General features: G+C 41.1%; 1 protein-coding gene across 1 annotated transcript in view; it reads left to right on the top strand.

Moving 5' to 3' along the window:
* Positions 1–12,232, top strand: part of hcrtr2 (hypocretin (orexin) receptor 2) — a 59,664-nt gene that overhangs the window by 11,083 nt on the left and 36,349 nt on the right. The gene's annotated exons all lie outside the window — the stretch shown is intronic.

Genomic DNA, 12,232 nt, shown 5'->3' on the forward strand with positions numbered 1-12,232 from the left:
TAACTTTTGAAACCTTTGTTATTCTAACAACAAATAGAGCAGCATCAATATCAAAAACGGAGAGGGAAAACTGGTCCATTTCTCAGTGTCTGTGGTGTTTACGGCCCTGCACTTTAGTGTTGTCCACAACCAGTGTTGGGGGTAACGAGTTACAAAGTAACGGATTACAGTAACGATATTACTTTTTTGGGTAACGAAGTAAAGTAACGCATTACACTAAAAATATCGGTAACTACACTACTTTACTATACTATAGGAACGCGCTTTCCTGCGTTACCCAAGCCGTGTTTGCTTGTGTGTAAAGTTCTGTCTAGTGGTGCGTGCGCACCGTTGCCATAGAGATCGATTTGAGTGACATAGCTGCCGGTGCGAAGGAGAGAGGGAAATGGAGACGGAGACGGAGACAGGGGGTCTCTGCAGCGCGAGTCTCCGCTGACTCCACGCGCACCTCCCCAAACGGACGAGGCGTTTATACTCGACGCGCTCGCCATTGTACTATTCTGTGAAACGACGGGGCGACTCGAGTAATTGTCCTCTTAACCATCAGGAATCAACGGTGAGAAGAAGAAAGGTCCACACGTGACGATGTTTATTTTAGTAGGCTACATCACCACCAATAACACTACAAAAAGAATCGTGTACGTAAAATCCAGTAAACCCTGAGATTATTACTTGTGACATTAGAACAAAATGTGGATATAAAAACATGTATGTAGACTATAGAACTAAATCAACGATCTCTTAAATGGTTTCTAATTTCACTAAACATTTCATTAAGTTTCGTGGACATTTGATAAAACATGGATCTTTCTATTAAAAATGCTTATTATGCTATTGTAGGCTCATTTTGTAAACATAAGCAACTGATTTAGACACGCAAACTGTGTGCCGATGCGGTCACGGTGAGACGTAGGCTACATGCTCGGGCAGATTCGGCTTCTTGAAGTCGTTCATCCTCGGATTCGGCGCCGCGCACGCTGTTACAAAAACTCTTCTCAAGTCTTGGAGCACAGCAGGTAACACAAAACAAAATGAACAGGCTTGTTGCAGGGTTCATTGTAGAGGAATGCTTCCCCTGCCGACTATTGAATCGCCAAGAAAAATGCATTTTAAATTAAGATCAAAAATGTAAAAGTGACCTTTATTTTATTATTTTTCATTGACCACTTCATTTTTTATTTTTATTGCCATGAGTCGAATAAAAAGCTTGTTTTGTTCTCAGGAGAAGAGTTTATTCTCATGTTTCCCAAAGCCTGTGTTTTAAAACTTGTGTGTTGACCCCATTTTAAAATGACCGCACCATAGCCTCCTTTATCCTGTTGTTTGTGGATTTTACAGTGAGATATATTTCCTTGTGCAGACAGGGATATTGTTCTTTCATATGGTTTTACATGCCATTTTGTATATATTTATACAATAAACACTATGTAGACAGGCAAAGTGATGATAGGGCTATGATATTTGTCCATAAATTAAGAAACGGGAAAGTAAAGTAATAAGTAGTGAAGTTACTTTTCAAACGCAGTAACTAGTAAAGTAATCTCATTACAATTTACAGAAGTAACTAGTAACTAGTAACTAATTACCTTTTTTGAGTAACTACCCCAACACTGTCCATAACACCTGTAAGCAATTGGATTCAGCGACCGTTGGGAATGTCCCTGAGGATGAGGAGCGCTGGCAGGAAAACTGTGGCGTTAGTTCATCATTATATCACCTCGTGGTCCACTCTCTCCAGGCTGAAGCAACAGCTGTGACTTCATTCATTATCAGGCTGCTTCAAGAGTCACAATTTTGGAGACAAAACAGTCAATTTTCAAACTGCACAAACCTCTCAGTAGCATTACGGTTTTTACAAAAGATTCAGTGATAAGAAAAGACCAAATTGTTCTGATAAACATGACATTTCTATTATACACTTGAATTTCACATATCATCCATTAGAGAAGAATGGCTTATCAAGACATGCTCATGCACAGCAATTATTCAGAACTGAGTCACAATACATGCCATTAATTATGAAAGCACTCAAACCAGGCAAACTAAAATGTATTTGTAAGGTCTGCGCTTTTGGGAAAGACAATCTAAAATTCCTCGATTGTCGTGAAACAACCCAGCCATCGGGTATGTAAATAGTCTTCTCATTTCTCATCACATGTGCAATATAAGCTAGTTGTCACATTTTTTATTTCTAAAAGTTAAGTCCATTTCTGTACAATATGTTTCTTTAGGTTACAAAAAAAAAGCTATTGAACATTTTCACTGTTATGCTCATGGAAAGAGCGATTGGTTGATATTTGGCTCAAGCTCACTGAACAAACAACAACATATATATATTGTTTTACAAAAACCTCTGAATTATTAATTTCATTAAGTTCCGGACTAAATATGCTATCAAAATCAACATTGATCAACTGTTGTCACATGGCAGCTTATCTGTGACTGTGTGAAGGCAGTTCATCCACAGCTATTTCATGTCTTATTCATGAGCCACTCAGACCTATATGTACATGTATTTACTGCACAAATGTTTCTAAACAAAACCATTTACAGGAATGTGCATATGTGGCATAGCAATTTCTCATCATCAGGTAGAGTAAAATACAAATCAAGATAGTAGAGGTAGTCTTTGAGGATATGGGGATGAGTGTTTTCAATCAAATCACATACAGGCATGAGATCAGCTAAACCTGAACGCCCAGGTAATGATTATATATATATATATATATATATATATATATATATATATATATATATATATATATATAATAAAGATATATCTTGCTATTGCAATAATACATGCTATTGAACAGTAAAATAAAAAATCAAGGATTTAATAATCATGATAATAATATATTATAATAGAATGTGTTATAATACAAGTAAAAAAATAAATGTTATTGTTATTATTGTTTTTTACCACAATGATAAATCTTATCATCATTATGTATTTATTTATTTTACTTTACAGAACAACAGTAAAATTACAATTCAAACATGATGTATGGGTGTTTATCCGATGGTTTAATGTTTGCTTTCAAATGTACAAGATACAAGCAGTATTCCAAGAACATAAAGTCTTTACTAAACTAAACAAAACATGCAGTAGATCACAACAGCAAACATTAGTTACGAAAACCACACTTAGTGTCAATGAGAACCGACCAGGAGTAACTGAAACGCTTTTTCCTTGAAAAAAAAAAAAATCGTTATGCCTTAAAAAATATCTTGCTCTGCCATCATATGTTGCTTTTTACATTTTCTCTACATCGGGCGCATGCGAAATGACTAAATTAGTGAATATGTCTACACTGAACGGGTCTATTTCTTTCGTTCTCCAGGGTGAAAGGAGGGTTTCATTTGTCTGTCCAAAATAATAATTTGCCCACTGCATACGTCACAGGCAAGTTAAGAAACAATTGTATATTGTTTGTTTTGTTCATTCATTATTTTATTACATTAACAGTTAAGCTGACTGAATTCCAACTAAATAAATAAATAAGTAAATATTATCTAGGCTCATTTATTTATATTTGCAAAACACAATGTATATGTGTTACTCCACTGCATTTTCACTCAAATTGACCTTTGTACTTGCACATTACTTTCTGTTTGTTTGCGAGTCGAGTTTTCCTTTGCAAAGCAAATCGAGTTTGTTTGCAAAATGCTCGATTTGTTTGTTTAATTATGACACAATATTAACTCCATAAACGCCATAGTAACAAGTGCCTGTCCGTGTGAAATCTCTGCGCACACCAAGACGAAAGCACCTTCGCCACTGCAGTGGAGCCGAGGTCAAGGTAAAAAACCTCACTAATGTGTGCGGCGAGGCAACATCCAGCCACATCGCAAACATTTTGGAGGGAACTCCAGACGATAATGTTTTAGAAGCAGCCATACTCCTAGTCTCTTCGTCACAGTGCCACGAAGGAAATGTTACTAGAGGGTGTATTCCCAAGGATACTAGGGATGCACCGAATCCAGATTTGTGGGGTTCGGCCGAATACCGAATCCACTGGTTAAGATTCTGCCGAATCCGAAACCGAATACCGAATCCTACTCTCATCCTCAGTCCATTAACACAGTAAACACATTAATGAAGTAAACAAAGTGGATATTTCATTTTATTTTATTACTGTAAATAATAAACACTACTTTTACTTTTATAACTGTAAAAAAGAAAAAAAAAGAATAAGAAACATTATGGATTTTAACAGCGGCGATGTTGTGTAGCCTATTGTTTAGAGTCCTAGCCACCATGAGACAAATCGGCATTGCAAATTGAACATGTAGCTCGACTTGAATTGCCTTCTTTTGACCGAAAGTACTGCCAAACAACACTTTTTCTGCTCACGAGTTCCATTTTCACTTTCTCACAGCCTACTGCATTCGAACGATCCACCTACTGTAACGACGAGTGGAAATAAGGTGTGGCCCCTTTAAGAACTGCGCGCTCCCTGTTAAAACTGTATGCACTGCAGTCCGTATTGTATGTGCCGTGCGCCTCGAACACATGCCCATGTATGCAGTTTATTTCAGTTTGATGCTCATTTTTACCTTATTTTGTTAACGCTGTGGACGGTAGAACGTGTGACAGACAGTTACACAAGTTCGATTTGGGAATAAAGTGCGAGTTGCGAGATGCCAATCGCCTCCGTGAGTCTGTCTGGCCTCTGCAATAACTTTAGCTGTGAGCTATCCCTATTTTTCTTCCTGACACAACGCGTTACACTACAGGCTTGTTCGACTTGAACCTGAGCGCTGCACAGACAGATCAGTTTATGACATCAAAGTACCGCGACTCCGCGAGAGCAATTCAAAAGCATAAGGAGCCGTCTGCTCTCTATTCGTTCACGCGGTACTTTGATGTCATTCACTGATCGGTGACTTCGACGTAGCGCGCGTAGTGCAAGCCTAGGGTTCGGTTCGGTGGAAAAAAATTATGAGGTTCGGCAGAAACCGAACCCCGTTAAAAAGCCCAATATTCGTCTGAATCCGAATCCTGGATTCGGTGCATCCCTAAAGGATACACCACTTAAAGGGACGTGGTAAGGCCACCATGTACATCTTTAGTGTGGAGGGGGATAGACCTGCAGAGAAACGCTCCTGCAGGAACTCCAGCACTGCAACCACTGGCCAGATTACGGGGTCCGCCTGGTGCTCTCCGCACCAGGAAGTGAAAAATATCCACTTCAAGGTGTAGAGTTTACTTATGGAGGTGTGCTCTGGAGTGGAGGATGGTCAACAACCTCAGTTCAGAGACCTGAACTTCTGAGCTGTGCCCCCTCAGAGGCCAAGCCCAAAGTTTCCCCAATTCTGGGCGGGGGTGAAGGATCAACCCGCTCGCCTGAGAGAAAAGGTCCCCCCTGAGCAGAATCTCCGGAGGAGAGCCGTCGAGGAGAGACTCTAGGTCCGAGAACCGTACTCGGGCCTGCCAAAACGGGGCTATTAACTCTCTCCAGAACTCCCGGGAGCAGAGAAATCGGGGGAAATGCGTACAGACGTGACCTCGGCCACGTCTGCATCATAGCGTCCAGCCGCAGAGAAGCTGGCTGACTGAGTGAGAACTACAGTGGACAGTGTGTCGTCTCTTAAGATGCGAGCAGTTCTACTTCCGCTCTACCAAAGTTTTTCATAGGAGCGCCACTGCCTCTGGGTGGAGTCTCCATACTCCACTCCATTATTGCAAACCCGTAATCTACGCGCTGCCTCGGCAAACGCGAGATCCGAGCCACTAGACTCTTGAAGGTGATAATACACAGGGCAACTCTGTTGCTGGGCAATCTTGCAGAGCGATTGTTGCATGGGCACTTTCCCATTGAAAATGGGAAATACATTTCTATCTGGATAATTTAGATCGCCCGTGGGCCCTGTCTCTCATCTGGTTGCCCGTTGACAGCAACATTGCCCTAAAAGTTGCCCTGTGTATCATCATCCTTTATGCAGCCCCGTAATCTACGCGCTGCCTCGGCACACGCGAGATCCGAGCCAAACAACCTTTATTGACTTTCTTCCCTCGAGAAGGAAGCCAACAGAAGCAGAGCTAAAACTCTCGATAATGCAAATGTTACACGTCAGGAATTTATGAATGAATACTGTCAGCCCCCTTTTTCTAGAAATGACGGAGCATGCTCCACTCCCAAACAAACAACTCATGAATTGCGTGTGTCCCCACTCGTAATGAAGCGAGGGCAGGGAGGAACACACAATCCAAAAAGCTGTTTGCTCACCATTATACTCCTGTCTAGATATATATTTATGCTTGTGGACAAACAACAATAAATAGACAGAGACAGTTTCACACAGAGCGCTTGCTGAAGACAGAAGCTAGTGACTGTTTGTTCCAGGTATGCTTTATAGTTTCCTGGTCGATGACGTCACATGACGTTCCGTCACGCCATAGGACTGATTTCATAAGTGCTTCATGACGCAATCACACAGAGGCGTTCCCACAGCGTCTCGACGCAGCTCGAGTTCCCTTGAAAGGGAACCATCAGTTTCTTAGTTCTAACGCACTCTTCTTTAAAAGGGGTAGGGGATACTTAATATACAACCGTAATTCCAGAAGAGTTGTGACATTTTGTAAAATGCAATAAAATCTGTGCAAGAATCTGTGATTTGTTAATTCTCCTGAACTTGTATTTAAAGGCACACTATGTAACGTTTCACCACTAAAGGTCGTTTATTCAAAACATAGGCATAGCTTGATGACGCCTTGGTTTGGAGGAATCATGGGAGTTGTCTTCACCTCTACAGCCGGTGGAGAATATGATGGGACTCGGGCAGTAATCATTTTCATGGTTGACCGATAATGTATTTAAGATTTAGTGACGTTACGAAAGCCGTTGGAGCTGAACGAACCGCTGGAGCGATTGCTAATGAGAAACGAGCACAACTAACTGTGTTGATCACCAGTCTAATAAAATGCATAATATATTAAAGCGTCTTTGGTGTTTCCATGGTTTCTACAAAATAAAACCGGAAATTGAGGGTAATGCGGGTATGATGTCATTGATAGGCGACACTCGGACACGATCCGTGTCCTGGTTAAAATTGCTTATTTCTCTGGATTTAAACATTCTTAGAAACATTTGGGAAAATGTAAGTACACAAATCAACAAAATATAATATATATATATAAATATACAATAACGTGATTTTTGGATATTTTAATCCAATCGTATATATTATATATCTTACATCTTGCATATTATACCAAATCTTACATATTATACCTTTTAACTGACAAAAGTACAGAGAAAAAAATCCAATGTTTTCACTGGGCAAACTGAATTGTATTTGTAAATATAATACATTTTTTATTTTGATGGCTGCAACACACTCCAAATAAGTTGGGGAAGAGGCTAAATAAAAGCGAAAAGATTACAAAATATCCAAGTTAAACTGTTTTGAAACAGTCCATAATTATCAGGTGAATTGGTTATAGCTGAGGGTATGGTGTTTGGGTATAAAAGGAGTATCTCAGTCTTTGCAAGGAAAGATGAGTCATGGCTCATCACTTTGTGCCAAATGTCATGAAAGTAGAAAAATCACATTTCTTCAGTCTCTCAGATGGCAGTGGCACTGGATGAGAAACCATCATGCTGCTGTGTTAAATATAGCCACATGGGCTCGGGATTACTTTGGAAAACCGTTGTCACTTAACACAGTCTACCACTGCATCAAGAAATGAAACTTAAGACTGTTGCGCAAGGAGAAAGTTACACATCAGTTCTATGCAGAGATACCGTTGAGTTCTCTGGGCACCAGCGCATCTCAGATGCTCTAAATTACAGTGGCAATGTGTGCTGTGGCAAACAACTGTCATGGGATGGGTGACTTGCATGTGTGTTTGAAGGCACCACTGACATGGAGGAGTATATTGGGATTGTACAGAGACATTTAATAGCATCAAGATGACATCTTTCCCGGGAAGCAAGATGCCAATGACAGGCCTCAAAAATCCTAGTTAAGAAAAAAGTAATTCAGAAAGCATCTTAACATTTAAAAGAGGTCTTAAGGTCAAAATTGTTAGGAGTACGGACGAGGACTTTTAAGAGGCTTAAGAGTTTCTTTAGCAGAGGAGAAAATGACAGAAAGACAAAGAGGGAGAAGAAATGTTTTGCAGACAATGGATGACAGTGAGTTAATAAGATGCTATAGATTAGATCGTGCAGGGATCATGTTTGTGACAGATCTTATTAGAGACACGCTAACATCTCAGACACAGCGCAGAAAAGGCCATAGCGCCAGAAATGAATCACTACATTAAGATATTTGGCAACTGGGAAAATGCAACAATGCAGCAGTGAGGATTTGGTTGTATCAAAAGATTCTGTAAGCAGAGTGATCACACAAACATTACAGCACTTTCAGAGCCTCTTATTGTGTCGCAGTTCATTTCGTTTCGACTGGACATTCCCACCTTGCAGGCTCAAAAAAACTGCATTTATGAATATAGCAGGCTTCCCTGGTGCGCACAAGCTGGGGGAATGAACCGTTTATAATGTGCGTTATAAGCTCCCACGTCGGCTTCTTGCCCCGTGCTGTGACACACGGCCCGAATTTTCCTTTAAGGATGGCCTTGTTTTCATCCACTAACTGGGCTAACAGTAACCACAGTTCCTCTGTCTAGTTGGGCTTTCTTATCCTTCTTGTTTTTGATTCCATGTTTGCTACATTAAAAGCAACATTAAAACCACCACTTACATAGACAGCAATCAGTGTAATTGGAAAGAGTGGAACAATTTTTATCATTCTGAGCCAATCAAATACCATATAGGAAATTAACAGCATGGTAAAAAAGAAAAAAGGATTTATATACATATATATATAATGTGTGTGTGAGTAGACGACCATATACTTAAGATTGCTCTTTTTTTTTCCTTATTGGACAACCAACCAATCACAGTCTTCAAAAGATTGTGTCATACCTAGCAACGGGGTCAACCCCGCCTCCTCACTGAAAGTATTTGTCTTTTCCTTCCTCGGAGTTGCTTTCAGATCGGTCCCGAATCGCTCTTAAGCTAAGACTCCTACGGAAAAGTTTTTAAGCTAATGTGACGTGCCTCTAGGCCCGTCCTACTGAGGTAATTAATGTGAAACACCTGCAGAAGGTTATAAAAGGTAATGGTTCTCTGACTTGAGGTGGCTTCGGTTACCCTCTGGTTTTCTGTTAGTTTGGGTTGTTGTTTTAGTTGTTATTTGTTTGCTTTATGTATTAGTTTTAGTTTGGGAAGTTATGTTTACAGGCCTGTGTTATTGGAACGTGTTTATTGTGTTTTGCGTTAATTACGTAGCTTATTCTTTATTGTTAATAAAATCTCTTTGACTGGCTTTTGTTCTCGTTGCCTCCCTCATTTGTCGCGGCTTAGAGCCGGCCGTGACACTAAATTAAGAGTTTTCTGAGAGGATTCTTATAATCTTTATGAATACGGGCCCTGATCTGTCTCCTACTGAAAATGTATGGCTCATCATGAAAAGTATAATCAGACAACGACGACCAAGGACTGTTGAGCAGCTGCCTTGTATCAGGCGAGATTGGGCAAAAAATCCACTTGCAAAACTTTCCAGCTGTTTTGGAGTGTTTTGCAGGCATTGAAATCAAAATTAGTTTATATTTACAAAATACATTTAAGTTGGTCAGTGATTGAAAATCATTTCTTTGTACTTTTGTCAGTTAAATAAAGTTTAAAGGGAATTAACAAATCACAGATTCTTGATTTTATTGCATTTTACAAAACTTTTCTGGAAATGGGGTTGCATCAACTGATGAGACTAAGGCTGCGCTCACACTGTCAGTCCAAATCCGATTATTTGTGTATCCAATTGTTATCTGATCTAAAATTATTAATGTCCACACTGTGGACAATGATTTCTATGGCAATGATGTTGCGTTGGTAGGAATACCCCAAAACAACAACAACCGCAACATGGACGGGTTTGCAATAGAGATGTCTCATTTAAATTTTACAACATGGAAATGTGTAGCCACCGCGCTGGACTATGTGTCTTCTGAGGCAGCGGCAGAACCGAAGGAGGCTGTTGTCAGCTTTCTGATCTTCAGCAAGCGCTCTCTGTCTGTCTAAGTCTTATTTGGTGTTGTCTGTCCCATAGACTATACATACTGTGTGTATATATGTATATACACTCACCTAAAGGATTATTAGGAACACCTGTTCAATTTCTCATTAATGCAATTATCTAATCAACCAATCACATGGCAGTTGCTTCAATGCATTTAGGGGTGTGGTCCTGGTCAAGACAATCTCCTGAACTCCAAACTGAATGTCAGAATGGGAAAGAAAGGTGATTTAAGCAATTTTGAGAGTGGCATGGTTGTTGGTGCCAGACGGGCCGGTCTGAGTATTTCACAATCTGCTCAGTTACTGGGATTTTCACGCACAACCATTTCTAGGGTTTACAAAGAATGGTGTGAAAAGGGAAAAACATCCAGTATGCGGCAGTCCTGTGGGCGAAAATGCCTTGTTGATGCTAGAGGTCAGAGGAGAATGGGCCGACTGATTCAAGCTAATAGAAGAGCAACTTTGACTGAAATAACCACTCGTTACAACCGAGGTATGCAGCAAAGCATTTGTGAAGCCACAACACGCACAACCTTGAGGCGGATGGCCTACAACAGCAGAAGACCCCACCGGGTACCAATCATCTCCACTACAAATAGGAAAAAGAGGCTACAATTTGCAAGAGCTCACCAAAATTGGACAGTTGAAGACTGGAAAAATGTTGCCTGGTCTGATGAGTCTCGATTTCTGTTGAGACATTCAGATGTTAGAGTCAGAATTTGGCGTAAACAGAATGAGAACATGGATCCATCATGCCTTGTTACCACTGTGCAGGCTGGTGGTGGTGGTGTGATGGTGTGGGGGATGTTTTCTTGGCACACTTTAGGCCCCTTAGTGCCAATTGGGCATCGTTTAAATGCCACGGCCTACCTGAGCATTGTGTCTGACCATGTCCATCCCTTTATGGCCACCACGTACCCATCCTCTGATGGCTACTTCCAGCAGGATAATGCACCATGTCACAAAGCTCGAATCATTTCAAATTGGTTTCTTGAACATGACAATGAGTTCACTGTACTAAAATGGCCCCCACAGTCACCAGATCTCAACCCAATAGAGCATCTATCAATATGGGCCAACATTTCTAAAGAATACTTTCAGCACCTTGTTGAATCAATGCCACACAGTTCTGAAGGTGAAAGGGGGTCAAACACAGTATTAGTATGGTGTTCCTAATAATCCTTTAGGTGAGTATATATATAAAAATGGCGAGTGAACAACATAAATACAGAAAGTGTGTTCATCCCTGTCCTCGCTATATTCCAGATGGGGATCCATGTAATCTGTGTGTTAGTTGTTTGGGAGCAGAGCATGCTCGGTCAGCCCTCGAGGGGGTTGAGTGTGAGCACTGCGAGCTTTTGCCTCTCAGAACGCTTCGCTCCCGGCTGGCGATCAAAGCGGCCAGCTCTGTGCCCCACATGGTGCGGGTCTCGCGGTTGCCGGTGGCTTCACTCGTGGGGATCACAGATGGAGTTAGGGGAGGGATTTGAGTGGGCATATCGTTCCCCAAAGTGTCATCATCGACGCAACGCGAGTTCCTTCGAAAGGGAACGTCTCAGGTTACCCATGTAACCATGGTTCCCTGAGAAGGGAACGAGACGCTGCGTCCCTTTGCCATGCTTCCTTGCACACCTGGGAGCGGCTTGCTTCAGCCGATCAGAAGGCTGACAACAGCTGTGATACCGGCTTCTTTATAGCTTCTGCATTTCGCCGGCACGCGTCACGGGATGACGTTGCACCAATCAAGATTGGACAAAGTTGCACATGTGACATCAGGAGCGTTGGCGCTGAAAGGATTACCTAAAGTGTCGTCATCGACGCAGCGTCTCGTTCCCTTCTCAGGGAACCATGGTTACATTGGACATGGATGTAGCTTGAAACAGATTTGTAAAAATCGCATTCATGTGATTGTTTGCTGTTCACATTAGATAATTCTGATCAGATTTCGATCGAATATACACAAAAATTGAATTCGGACTGACAGTCTGAACCAACACAGTCTCATCCCAAGAAGTCATATAACTGACGTCTTGGGACGTCTTTTGACCATACGTCAATATCCGCCTTTTTAGGGTACCCTTAAACGTCGGTTTATGACGATCCTGGGACGTCATACAACTGACGCTTTACCTTTAACGTCAGTTAGG

This window comes from Rhinichthys klamathensis, unplaced genomic scaffold, assembly GCF_029890125.1.
Source record: "Rhinichthys klamathensis goyatoka isolate OS25496 unplaced genomic scaffold, OSU_Roscu_1.1 h1tg000174l_1, whole genome shotgun sequence".
Taxonomy (NCBI): Eukaryota; Metazoa; Chordata; class Actinopteri; order Cypriniformes; family Leuciscidae; genus Rhinichthys; species Rhinichthys klamathensis.